The sequence below is a fragment of the Pseudophryne corroboree genome, chromosome 6, assembly GCF_028390025.1.
Source record: "Pseudophryne corroboree isolate aPseCor3 chromosome 6, aPseCor3.hap2, whole genome shotgun sequence".
Classification (NCBI taxonomy): domain Eukaryota; kingdom Metazoa; phylum Chordata; class Amphibia; order Anura; family Myobatrachidae; genus Pseudophryne; species Pseudophryne corroboree.
The window spans coordinates 684,930,558-684,944,561 of record NC_086449.1 but is presented as its reverse complement, the minus strand read 5'-3'; the positions used below and the strand labels follow the sequence as shown (position 1 = coordinate 684,944,561).

The 14,004-nt window shown below is 47.8% G+C and overlaps 1 protein-coding gene and 1 non-coding gene across 3 annotated transcripts in view; both read left to right on the top strand.

The window, feature by feature from the left end:
• The window catches only part of FSTL4 (follistatin like 4), a 759,591-nt gene that overhangs the window by 323,891 nt on the left and 421,696 nt on the right, over window positions 1-14,004 (top strand). The window lies entirely within an intron of this gene.
• LOC134938968 (5S ribosomal RNA) lies at window positions 8,470-8,588 on the top strand. The gene has a single exon (XR_010181381.1). It is a non-coding gene; the product is annotated as a 5S ribosomal RNA (ribosomal RNA).

Here is a 14,004-nt window from a genome sequence, read left to right as displayed (position 1 = left end):
GCACTGAGGACACCTCCGACACTCCCGCAATTGCCGACACTGCAGGCACACTGCCAGCACCACATCACTGAGGACACTGCCAGCATCACCGCGCTGAGGACACTGCAGAGACACCTTCACTGCCGACACTACCGCTCTAAGGACACTGCTGGCACCACTGCACTACCGACACCGCTGATAACCCCGCACCGAGGACCCTCAGTTACAATAAGTGCACTATTGGTGTATCTTACTGTAGTACCCGTAAATGTACATGTTATGTAAATTGGCTGAGCTGCTGCAGGCTACAGTGCATTTAATGGGTAGCAGTGTGCAAATTGCTGGTGCCAGCGCGAGCTGCGGGAGCCAGAGCTGGCGGCGGCAGTTACAGGCAGTTAGAGACAGTTGCGGGAAGTCTGTGGCTGGAGAGAGGGAGAGGAGGCAGAGCGGTGTCCCTGGTTGAGAATCCTGTGAGCAGGTCATTAAGAAGCGCAGCGGTAGCCGGTGCCCAGGACTTAATCCAGCTTTAGCAATCTGTGCTGGGTACCCATCTGACTGCTGATTCACCGGTCTTCCTAGAGCTTCCGTTGAGCAGCGGTAGGCGGAGGAGCTGACTGTACCCACCCAGAAGGTGGATGGAGGGCCGGCGCGTCCACTCAGGAGGCGGAGGAGGGAAGCGCTGTAATCCGGGGAGGTGGTGAAATCGAACTCCCCTCCCACTGACATTGTACGCAGCAGGCTAGGACAGGAAGGAATCAGTTTGCTTTCAATAAAGTCTACTGTTTTAACAACACTAACTTCCTAAGGAATACAAATATACTAAGATGCATGCTATGCCATTGTGACTTGCCCGTATACAAGCTCTTTGAGGTATGTGGACTCAGGACTGCCACCTCTCTGAGTTACTCCTGCTGGCTATCAGCCGGATTGCAATCGGGCCAATGCTATAGCACCAGCCGCCAAGACTTTGGTTGTGTATTGACTAATATGCTTAATTACTAATGCATTTTTCTTTTCTGTTATTAATTGCTTGTACTTGCCATTAACCTTGTTGCCTGTTTATTCCTGGGTAATTTATTATAGATGACTTAGCAGTTTAGCCTAAGGTTAGAGAGTTCACCCGTGGTTTTTAGTACATTGCAATGCACTGTTGATGGGAAATTGTCTGATAATTCTGTGAATGTCTATTGTTCAAAACTGATATTAAGTGTGTTAACAGCTAGTCTATGTATTTGCTCCTTTGCTAGGGCCAAAAGAATTGCTAGTTAATAAACCAAGCTCTATTCGGCCTAACTTGTGTCTATTAGCAGAACCTTACCTTTAGCCACACGTTCCTTTTGGGGTGTCCCTAAACCTGCACTGTATCCGATCTGCACTGTAACCAGTGGCGGAACTAGAGAATGGTGGGCCCAGGTGCAACAATATGCATTGGGCCCCCTTCCATATTAAAAACAGGGAAATGGCGTCGCCCAAAATACGGTGTTTTATCACACTAACAAGGGGTGTTGCCACACAGTAGTACTCCCAATTCACAGTAGAGAGCCTTATACACAGTACGCCACACAGTAGAGAAGCTTATACACAGTACACCACACAGAAAAGAGCCTTATACACGTTGCGCCACACAGTAGAGCGCCTTATACACGTTGCGCCACACAGTAGAGAAGCTTATACATGGTACGTCACACAGTAGAGAGCCTTATACAGGGTTCGCCACACAGTAAAGAGCCTTATACACGTTGCACCACACAGTAGAGAGCCTTATACCGGGTACGCCACACAGTAGAGTGCCTTATACAGGGTACGCAACACAGTACAGAGCCTTATACAGGGTACGCCACACAGTAGAGAGCCTTATACAGGGTACCCCACACAGTAGAGAGCCTTACACAAGGTGCGCCGCACAGTAGAGATCCTTATACAGGGTGCGCCACACAGTAGAGAAGCTTATACATGTTACAACACATAGGGGGGTATTTAATTATTGCCGGATTTTTCATCCAGTCTAAAAATCGTCAATTATTGGTCATTTTTAGGGCGAATGACATTCCCCCTATTCAATGCCTGTGCAGGATTTTTCAACTGGTCAAAAAATCCAGCACTAACGAAAACCACGTGGATCTGTGAATTTCCTGGTGAGCCATGTGTTTTGACGAATTTGCAGGCATTTTCACCCGTTTTTTGGGTCTGTTTTCTCCCATGCCAATTCGACAAAAAAAGTGAAAAGTCATGGGTGAAAAGGGATTAAAAAAATGGGCGAAAACGCCCACAATTAATTACCCATGGTCGAATTATACAGTTTTTTCGGCTAGCCGAAATTGAATACCCCACATAATAGAGAAGCTTATACACGTTACGCCACACAGTAGAGAGGCTTATACACATTACGCCACACAGTAGAGAGGCTTATACACGTTACGTCACACAGTAGAGAGGCTTATACACGTTGCGCCACACAGTAGAGAAGCTTATACACGGTACACCACACAGTAGAGAGGCTTATACACGTTGCGCCACACAGTAGAGAGGCTTATACACGGTACGCCACACAGTAGAGAGGCTTATACATGTTACGCCACACAGTAGAGAGGCTTATACATGGTATGCCACACAGTAGAGAGGCTTATACACGTTGCGCCACACAGTAGAGAGGCTTATACACGGTACGCCACACAGTAGAGAGGCTTATACACGGTACGCCACACAGTAGAGAGCCTTATACATAGTACGCCACACAGTAGAGAGCCTTATACATGGTACGCCACACAGTAGAGAGCCTTATACATGGTACGCCACACAGTAGAGAGCCTTATACATAGTACGCCACACAGTAGAGAGCCTTATACATAGTACGCCACACAGTAGAGAGCCTTATACATGGTACGCCACACAGTAGAGAGGCTTATACATGGTACGCCACACAGTAGAGAGGCTTATACACGTTGCGCCACACAGTAGAGAGGCTTATACACGGTACGCCACACAGTAGAGAGGCTTATACACGGTACGCCACACAGTAGAGAGCCTTATACATAGTACGCCACACAGTAGAGAGCCTTATACACGGTACGCCACACAGTAGAGAGCCTTATACATGGTACGCCACACAGTAGAGAGGCTTATACACGTTGCGCCACACAGTAGAGAGGCTTATACACGGTACGCCACACAGAGAGGCTTATACACGTTGCGCCACACAGTAGAGAGGCTTATACACGGTACGCCACACAGTAGAGAGGCTTATACACAGTACGCCACACAGTAGAGAGCCTTATACATGGTACGCCACACAGTAGAGAGCCTTATACATGGTACGCCACACAGTAGAGCGACGCACACGTCAACATTTACAACCAGGAATGTGAGACAGATACAGATGAAGACAGCCTTATCGTTGCCGCGATGTGTTGGAACTGGCGTACGCATCACAGCAAGCTGCAGTGAACGCCATGCTGTGGCTAGTCGCTGCCTCCGTTCACTCCATAGAAGTCTATGGCTTGCATGCGTACACACACACGCACTTCATAGACATGGGCACACTAGTCGCGCCATCCATGCCGTGATGTGAACTCATTGCGGGTTGGACGAGTGTGGCTACATCTATAGATATGGATATACACACACATAGTAAAACATACGCAAAGCAAGACACATATACACAGACACATCCACAGAAAACACACACACACACACACACAACACATAAATACAGCTAAACACACATAGCAAAATACATATACAGTATATACACAGAAACACACACACCCATAGCTAAACACACACACACACACACACCTAAACAGACATAGCAAAATACACAGTATATACAGACACACACACACACACACACACACACACACACACACACACACACAGCAAAATACATATACAGTATATACAGAAACACACACGCACACAGCAAAACAGACATAGGAAAATACATACACTGAAACACACACACACCCATAGCTAAACACACATTGCCAGCAAAACACACACTCTTTACTTTACATATGTTTTCATTTTCCACAAGTTGCACACTTTCCACCTCCCAGGCTAGCTCTGGCTCCGGCAAGGCTCCTCACTGTGCAGGGGCTGAGTGCACTGACGTGACGTCTCCTCAGTCCTCACTCTTCTGTATAGACACACTGCTGCCGTGACTCCCCTCCCTCCATCTCCCCCCCTGTCCAGTATGCAGTGACTCCAGTCAGTCCAGGAAGCTGAGAGCTGCAGCCGAGATGAAGGGTGATGAGATCACCCTTCTCACATCACTGGTGCCGGGGACCGCGTACGGGCTTCCTCAGCAGCAGCAGCTCAGCGGTGGCAGCGTGTAATGAGTCAGTCTGACTCATTATACTGCTGCCGGCTATGGGCCCCTTCACAGCGCTGGGCCCCAGTGCACTGCACTGCTTGCACTGGCGCAAGTTCCGCCTCTGACTGTAACCCATGCTGTATCTGACCCACACTGTATCTGACCCACATTGTATTTGACCTGCACTGAAACCCGCATTGTATCCGACCTACACTGGACCCGACCCACATTGTATTTAACTCGCACTGTATCCAACCCACACTGTGTCTGACCTGAGCTGTATCCAACCCACACTGTATTTGATCCACACTGTAACCTGCACTTTATCCGGCCCATGCTGTATCTGACCCACAATATATACAACTCACAGTGTATGCGACCCATATCTGACCTGCACTTTATCTCACACTGTATCCGACACGCACTGTATCTGACCTTGCACTGTAGCCAACCCTCACTGTATACGACACACCAGTGACGCGCAGTGAGGTCAGTGACTGGTGAGGCACTGACTGATGGCACCCCCCCCCACACACACACACACACACACACACACACCTATACCCCAGCCTTGCACCCAGCAACCTCCCTCATGCACCCATCCTTGCACCCAACCCTACCCCAGTCACAGTGGTGTAGCTAGAAATTTTTCTCCCCCAAGCCAAAACATTCTCTGGCGCCCCCCCCCCCCCCCCCATAATTGGCACTAATAAAGTGATGAATCTGTGCGCGCCATCGGCACGCACCACAAAAAGGGGCGAGTCCTTGCCGAAATGGGTGTGGCTTTGCATAAAGGGCGTGGCATTGGAGGAAAATACTACCTTATACCCCAGTTTTGCAACCTGCAGGGAAAATAAAATAATCCTGATTCATGCCCCTTACATTATTTGTAATTTTTCCTCCTTATAGTAATGCCCAGTATACATTATGCCACACACTGCAATAGCCCTTAAACATTATGCCACACACCGTAATACCCTTGACACAATATGCCACACACCATAATGCCCCCAACACATTATGCCACACACCATAATGCCTGTTACACATTATGACACGCATCGCAATGCCCGTTATACATTATGCTACACACTGCAATGACCCTGATACATTATACCACATACCACAATGCCTGCGATATAGTATACCACACACCGTAATGCCTGTGACACATTATGACACACACCGCAATGCCCGTGATACATTATGCTACACACTGCAATGACCCTCATACATTATCCCACATACCACATTGCCTGTGATATAGTATACCACACACCATAATGCCTGTGACACATTATGATACGCATCGCAATGCCCGTTATACATTATGCTACACACTGCAATGACCCTGATACATTATACCACATACCACAATGCTTGTGATATAGTATACCACACACCATAATGTCTGTGATACATACCGCAATGCCCGTTATACTCTATGCCACACACCGCAATGCCCGTTATACATTATGCCACATACTGCAATGCCCCGAGACATTATACCACATACCACAATGCCCGTGATATAGTATACCACACACCATAATGCCTGTGATACATTATGACACACACCGCAATGTCCGTGATACATTATGCCACACACTGCAATGTCCGTGATACATTATGCCACACACTGCAATGACCCTGAGACATTATACCACATACCACAATGCCTGTGATATAGTATGCCACACACCGTAATGCCTGTGACATATTATGACACACACCGCAATGTCCGTGATACATTATGCCACACACCGCAATGCCCATTACACATTAAGTCCTACAGTAAGGCTTCTAATTACTTTTAAATTACCTGCTCGTTGCCAGGGGTGTCATGCTCTTGGTTCCATGCACAGTGCCAGGGGTTTTCATGCTCAGGGTTTCATGCTCGTTGCCAGGGGTTTCATGCGCTGGGTGTTATGCTTGTTGCCAGAGGTATCATGTGCTGGGTGTCAAGTGTGTTGCCAGGGGGTAATATTCGTTGCCAGGGGTTTCATGCTCGTTGCTAGGGGGTAATGCTTGTTGCCAGGGATTTTATGAGCTGGGTGTTGTGCTTGTATCCAGGGGGGTAATGCTTGTTGCTAGGCCTGTGCTCCCAGTGCCACATATGCCCCTAGTGCCAGATATTCCCCCACAGTGCCAGATACACATATGCCCCCAGTGCCCCATATGCACCCCCAGTGCCAGGTACACATATACCCCCAGTGCCAAATATGCCCCCACCCCCAGTGCCAAGTACACATATACCCCCCAGTGCCAAATATGCCCCCCCCCTCCCAGTGCCAGGTACACCACCCTCCTCCCTGGGCTCCCCCGCTGCTGTGCTGTTTTGGGAAGGACACGGAGGGCACAGCACGCACCTCTCCTGTGTGTCCCTCCTGGGTCTCCGGCGGCAGCAGCGTGTCTGTTAAATTAAGTGCCAGTTCGTGAGCCAATCAGAGCTCACGAACCGGCACTTCATTTAACAGACACGCCGCTGCCACCGCAGCCCTGCGCCTCCAAGCGATTGCAGTGGCTGCGGGGCCCTAGTTACTCCACTGCCCAGTCACCTTTCCCCTCCCAGTTTATGTTGCAGCAGTGGATCTGTCTGGGTCCCGTTCTGACTGAGCAGGAGCCGAATCTGCTTGTCTGCATGAGCGCTGGAAGGGGACTGCCAGACGATGAAGAGCCAGCTACATGAGGAGCAAGCAGAGGAAAACACAGAATTTGTTGAGGAGGGTTTCCACATACAAAAACACACCTATATATATATATATATACACACAAACACATACTGTATATATTTAAAAATAAATGACTAGCACTCCGTACAGCAATATAATGATGCCCAGGTGCCCGCCACACCGCAAAGATAATGATGTACATAACCAGGCTGGAGGCAATCACAGGACGTGTTAATGTTTAAAAAAATGCTACTTGCACCACTCTTTTACTCCAAAGTTTAAGTTCCTTTTTTATACATTAACAAGTCCCGTGCCACCAGTCTGTATAACACAGTATAGCTAAACTTACACTTGTTGTGCCTCATGCTGAGGATGAGAACGGGGCAAGGCACGCTGTAGTATTAGGCTCCGCCCACTCGTGATACCGTGATTCGCGGGTATATGAGGGGGCGGGGACAAAATACCGGGAGGGGCGTGGCTGCGATTGCGGGACCACGGACAGCTTTTTAAAAGAAAATTGTCCTGTCACCCTACGTGCGCTAGTGAGCTGCAGGGTCGCTGACAGGCAGCTTGGCATAGTTGGGGGCGTGGCCTAATCACAGACTGTGCCAACGCCCCTTAAAAAAAAAACACAGCAGCAGGTACCGCAAGCCGGCAGAGTAGAGATTATGCAGCGGGCCACTGGTATTTCATCCAGGCGTGCCGACAGACAAATCCGCCCCTGGCTGACACTATCTCTCTAACTCCCAGTACAGCACTGATAGTGACAGCCGGACACAGTCACTGTCAGTGCTGAATCTGGTGCCCAATCACATCTGCTTTCAGTGCAGGGGCGTGCGTTCATATGGGCTGAAAGCACGTGCCTGCACTGAGGCACTTGTATAGGTGCCGCTTACAGTGATTTTCTTAATAGGCTTTTACAGCCATCAGCTCGGCCACGCCCCCTGACCACCCCCTGCTTCCAGCAACTTTTAATTGGCAGCGGGAGGCACCGCTCTCGGTGCCTCCGAAATCAACTTAAACAGGTATTTTCTCTGAAAAAGATTACCATAATATAAAGAAGATACTTATAACACAGAATATGTGTCATAAGTATCTTCTTTGTATTATTTGAATCACTAATGACAGGGGAGGCACTGCCTCCCCTGCCTCCCCTGACTGCACGTCCCTGCGACACAGTGTATCCAACCTGCACTGTAGGCTACACTGTATCCAACCCACACACTGTATCCAACCCACACTCTGAACTGCACTGTATCCAATCCGAACTGTATCCTGCACTGTATCTGACCTGCACTGTATTTCGCACTGTATGCGACATTGCGCTGTAGCCAACGCGCACTATATCTAACCCGCACTCCAACCTGCACTGTATCCGACCCACATATTGTGTGATCTGCACTATATACATCCCAAGGTAGGGGTTTGGAGTCTGCACTAGATAGGATTCATGCTCTCATCCAATTTGAGTAAGGCAGAGCATCAAACCAAACTTCTCCCACAAATTTCTACAGTCATACCACACTGGATATGCCCGATCCCATTTGATCTTGGAAGCCAAGCAGTGTTGGGCCAGATCAGTACCAGAAAGGGAAACCCTCTGGGAATATCTGGTACTGTAGTATTCGGGAAAAGTGATCCATACATACAGTATACCCAGGAAAGCAGAAGTGTACTATACTTCCTTCAAAACCAGATTATTGTGGCGTAGACACTCTCTCATTGCCCATTCGATGGAAACAGATGGGCAAAAGCAGAAGTGACTGGTTCTTATTATTATTCCTTTCTATCTTGTGGACTATGGGTGTGGTATTACTGAATGGTTACTCAATTGGTTACCCCATAAGTAAAAGTATGAAACATTGATTGCTGTTAAGTCACAACGCCTGAACCTGTTATTTTCAGTTTCTTCCCAATATGCACTTAAATATCTTCATTTGGGATAATAAGAACTGAAAAATAGAAATTTTCGCTCTAACAAACGCCTTTTATTGTTATTGCTTACACTCGATATTGACAGTGCCCACTTGGACACTAGACAATTAGATTAAAAACAAGTGAGCAACTGATTTGGTGAATTTATTTAATATGTGTTTAAGTCACTGACAATTTTATTTGTTATTTTTGTCTGTATATTTTCAATAAAAGTTAAGTTTTAACAAATATAGTTTCACTTACCTACCAACATGATATCTACCATATAACGAACTTATATACCGTATATACTCGAGTATAAGTCGACCCGAATATAAGCCGAGGCACCTAATTCTACCACAAAAACCTGGGAAAACTTATTGACTCGAGTATAAGCCTAGGGTGGGAAATGCAGCTCTAGCCGTACACAGCCCTCAGTGCCAGATATGCCCTCATAGTGCCAGATATGCCCCCACAGTGCTGCCAGATATGCCCCCACAGTGCTGCCAGATATGCCCCCACAGTGCTGCCAGATATGCCCCCACAGTGCTGCCAGTTATGCCCCCACAGTGCTGCCAGTTATGCCCCCACAGTGCTGCCAGTTATGCCCCCACAGTGCTGCCAGATATGCCCCCACAGTGCTGCCAGATATGCCCCCACAGTGCTGCCAGATATGCCCCCACAGTGCTGCCAGATATGCCCCCACAGTGCTGCCAGTTATGCCCCCACAGTGCTGCCAGATATGCCCCCACAGTGCTGCCAGTTATGCCCCCACAGTGCTGCCAGTTATGCCCCCACAGTGCTGCCAGATATGCCCCCACAGTGCTGCCAGATATGCCCCCACAGTGCTGCCAGATATGCCCCCACAGTGCTGCCAGATATGCCCCCACAGTGCTGCCAGATATGCCCCCACAGTGCTGCCAGTTATGCCCCCACAGTGCTGCCAGTTATGCCCCCACAGTGCTGCCAGATATGCCCCCACAGTGCTGCCAGATATGCCCCCACAGTGCTGCCAGATATGCCCCCACAGTGCTGCCAGATATGCCCCCACAGTGCTGCCAGATACGTTCCCTCCCCAAGTGCCAGGTATGCCCCACAGTGTTGTTACTTACCCCTCCGTCGATCCCGCGCTGTCTTCTGGAGGGACACGAAGCACACAGCGTGCGCGGCTCTCCTGTGTCCCTCCTGCATCTTCGGCGGCCGCGGCGGGTCTATTATAGGAAGTGCCGGTTCGTGATCAGAGGTCACGAACGGGTATTTCCTGTAATAGAACCGCCGCTGCTGCCGCCGGAGATGCAGGAGGGACACAGGAGCGCCGCGCGCTGTGCGCTCCATGTCCCTCCTTCACACTGCTCTGCCTCTGCCTGCACTGACTCGAGTATAAGCCGAGGTGGCTTTTTCAGCACAAAAAAAAGTGCTGAAAAAGTCGGCTTATACTCGAGTATATACGGTACTTACCTTATTGTATAAAAAGAGTGCCCCAGAGAGACTTAACAGTCTTCTTGCATCTCTGCAAAACCCTACTATATACAACCTGCAATAAATTCCGTCTACACTGAATCCAACCTGCCTTGTATCCACCTGCACTGTATCTGACCGACACTGTAACCTGCATTGTATCCACCTGCACTGTATCTGACCGACACTGTAACCTGCCTTGTATCCACCTGCACTGTATCTGACCCACACTGTAACCTGCATTGTATCCACCTGCACTGTATCTGACCGACACTGTAACCTGCCTTGTATCCACCTGCACTGTATCTGACCCACACTGTAACCTGCCTTGTATCCACCTGCACTGTATCTGACCGACACTGTAACCTGCATTGTATCCACCTGCACTGTATCTGACCGACACTGTAACCTGCATTGTATCCACCTGCACTGTATCTGACCGACACTGTAACCTGCCTTGTATCCACCTGCACTGTATCTGACCCACACTGTAACCTGCATTGTATCCACCTGCACTGTATCTGACCGACACTGTAACCTGCCTTGTATCCACCTGCACTGTATCTGACCCACACTGTAACCTGCCTTGTATCCACCTGCACTGTATCTGACCCACACTGTAACCTGCATTGTATCCACCTGCACTGTATCTGACCGACACTGTAACCTGCATTGTATCCACCTGCACTGTATCTGACCGACACTGTAACCTGCCTTGTATCCACCTGCACTGTATCTGACCCACACTGTAACCTGCATTGTATCTACCTGCACTGTATCTGACCCACACTGTAACCTGCCTTGTATCCACCTGCACTGAATCTGACCGACACTGTAACCTGCATTGTATCCACCTGCACTGTATCTGACCCACACTGTAACCTGCATTGTATCCACCTGCACTGTATCTGACCGACACTGTAACCTGCCTTGTATCCACCTGCACTGTATCTGACCCACACTGTAACCTGCCTTGTATCCACCTGCACTGTATCTGACCCACACTGTAACCTGCATTGTATCCACCTGCACTGTATCTGACCGACACTGTAACCTGCATTGTATCCACCTGCACTGTATCTGACCGACACTGTAACCTGCCTTGTATCCACCTGCACTGTATCTGACCGACACTGTAACCTGCATTGTATCCGACCCACTTTGTATCCAACCTGCAGTGTAACTGCACTGTGTCTGACCTGCACTGTTTCTGACCAGCACTGTATTCTGGTCAATATTTAACTGTGTGTCCCAAAGTATTCCGCATTGTACTAGAAGGTACGGAATGCTGTTTTTTTGTGATTGGGGAGAATTTGGGGAGCTGCTCAACAAAATGATTGATCGGGGCTTTACATGAACACAGAGTGCAGTCATCAGTGACCCAGGGCCCCCAGGAGTGAGGTACAGACTGGGCACTAAGGAAAGGCATGTGCTCGCGGCATGCGCACTTGTGTAGGGGGCATCAATGTCTGCTGTTGTATTTTACACATGGTTTCTTTTTTTTTTCTTTGCTGTTTGGTAACTACTTTAGAGCAATGATATTTTACACACGATTCTCAGTAAATTTCTGTGTTTGTTTTCTATTGATAGTACTTGTGAATTGGTCTGATTGGTTATTGCTAATACAGTACTAATTTGTAAAACATTTTTTAACAGAAATAACTGTTGTGTGTTTGTGCTCCTGCTCTGTTGCTTAGTTTAGCCAGCCAGGCTTTGGCCTATGGCCCTCATTGCGAGTTGTTCGTTCGTTAGATGCTTTTAGCAGCATTGCAAACGCTAGGCCGCCACCCTCTGGGAGTGTATCTTAGCTTAACAGAATAGCGAACGAAAGATTAGCAGAACTGCTACTAAATAATTCCTTGCAGTTTCTGAGTAGCTCCACACCTACTCCTAGATTGCGATCACCTCAGTCCGTTTAGTTCCTGGTTTGACGTCACAAACACGCCCTGCGTTTGGCCAGCCACTCTCCCATTTCTCCAGCCACTCCTGTGTTTTTAGCTGGTATGCCTGCGTTTTTTAGCACACTTCCTGAAAACGGACAGTTTCCGCCCAGAAACACCCACTTCCTGTCAATCACACTACTATCACTCAAGCGATGAAAAAACGTAGCTCAAGCTTGTGTACATCTACAAAGTTTGTGTGAAAGTACTTAGCGCATGCGCATTTTTGCCATTTTTTCACTTAATCGCTGCACTACGAAAATCGGCAGCAAGCGAACAACTCGAAATGACCACCAATGTTGGTGAACAATATTGTTAGGTGTGATTTGGTCAAAATTGAAAATTGGAAATGAGTGGAAATGAATGTTATTGAGGTTAGTAATACCGTAGGAACAAAAATACCCGCAAATTCTGTGATTTTATCTGTTTTTATGTTTTTTTCGAAAATCATCCAGATCCAAAAGCAAAACTCGAAAGGGTAGTTTTAGCAAAACCAATCCAGATCCAAAACACGAGCGGAGATCCATGTCCAAAACACACAAAAAAACGAAAAGTATCCGCCGCACATCTCTAGTTTTTTTAGATTCTTGTTTATTGTGTGTGTGTGTGTGTGTGTGTGTGTGTGTGTGTGTGTGTGTGTGTGTGTGTGTGTGTGTGTAAATTTACATCAGTTTTATCTCCTACTGTATATTTCTATATTTGTGTATTTTCATACATACAGCGGGATGCATCAAGGTTAGAAATGCAGCCAAAACTCAGGAAATGCAGTTTTCCGAGGTTTGGCTGCTTACCGCATATGCACCAGTTCCAAGAATTAAATAGATTCTGGAGATTGGATGCGGTGTGCAGCCCCAGTTGGCATTGCCCAGTCAAAGCCTATGGGCTTCTATCATGTTTCCCCAATGAGAGGGATCCAAGTGGCAAGCACATCAGCCCACGTATACGCAGATAGGACTCTGTAGCAAGAGCTGTCCTTTGGGATTCTCTTCAAGTATATAGCATTAGTAAATGCCACTATGCTAGTGGTGGGATGCATTGTGATTGACATGTTATAATAACACCTACCCCCACAGCCCAATTTTTTTAAACAAGTTTATGAACCAAGTGATGCCCACCCACAATATATACAGATCCGCCCAGGGGAAGCCCTGTATTTTGTCTATCCCAGGCCCAACAATTTCTGATGGCTACCCAGCTCATGATTAGCTAACGCATTACCTAATAGCTGCAGGTGTGATTATACATGCGTACCCATTCGCAGGCACACTACCCGCAAAAAACAAAACCTAATTGTGGGTGCGACGATTTGCACACAAGATGACGGTGGCTACATCTGTAGTGTTTCAGCTGCTTTTTTGCTGATTACATGTCTGAAGAAATTATATGGAACTGGCAGAGATTTGTCTTGAGAAATAGTGGCACTCTTAATGACTTGATGTGCAGGTCTGACTGTAGACAAACATCTCAGGTGACACTAAGAACCCCAGGACAGAATTTGGGGCTAAGATAGGGGCATGCAATTGTAACCATGGTAAACCCAGGATAATAGGACTCTTGGCCAACCTGCATTTTTAGATTTGGTGTTTGGAAGTCACCAAAATCTTAAGGGGGGTACTAACGGAGCGATATTCTAAGCAATCTGACTAGATTGCTTAGAATTTCAGCATTATCGCTCCGTGTGTAACCCCTAAAGTGATAGCGATAGCAATGCGCAGCCCCATGTATCGCT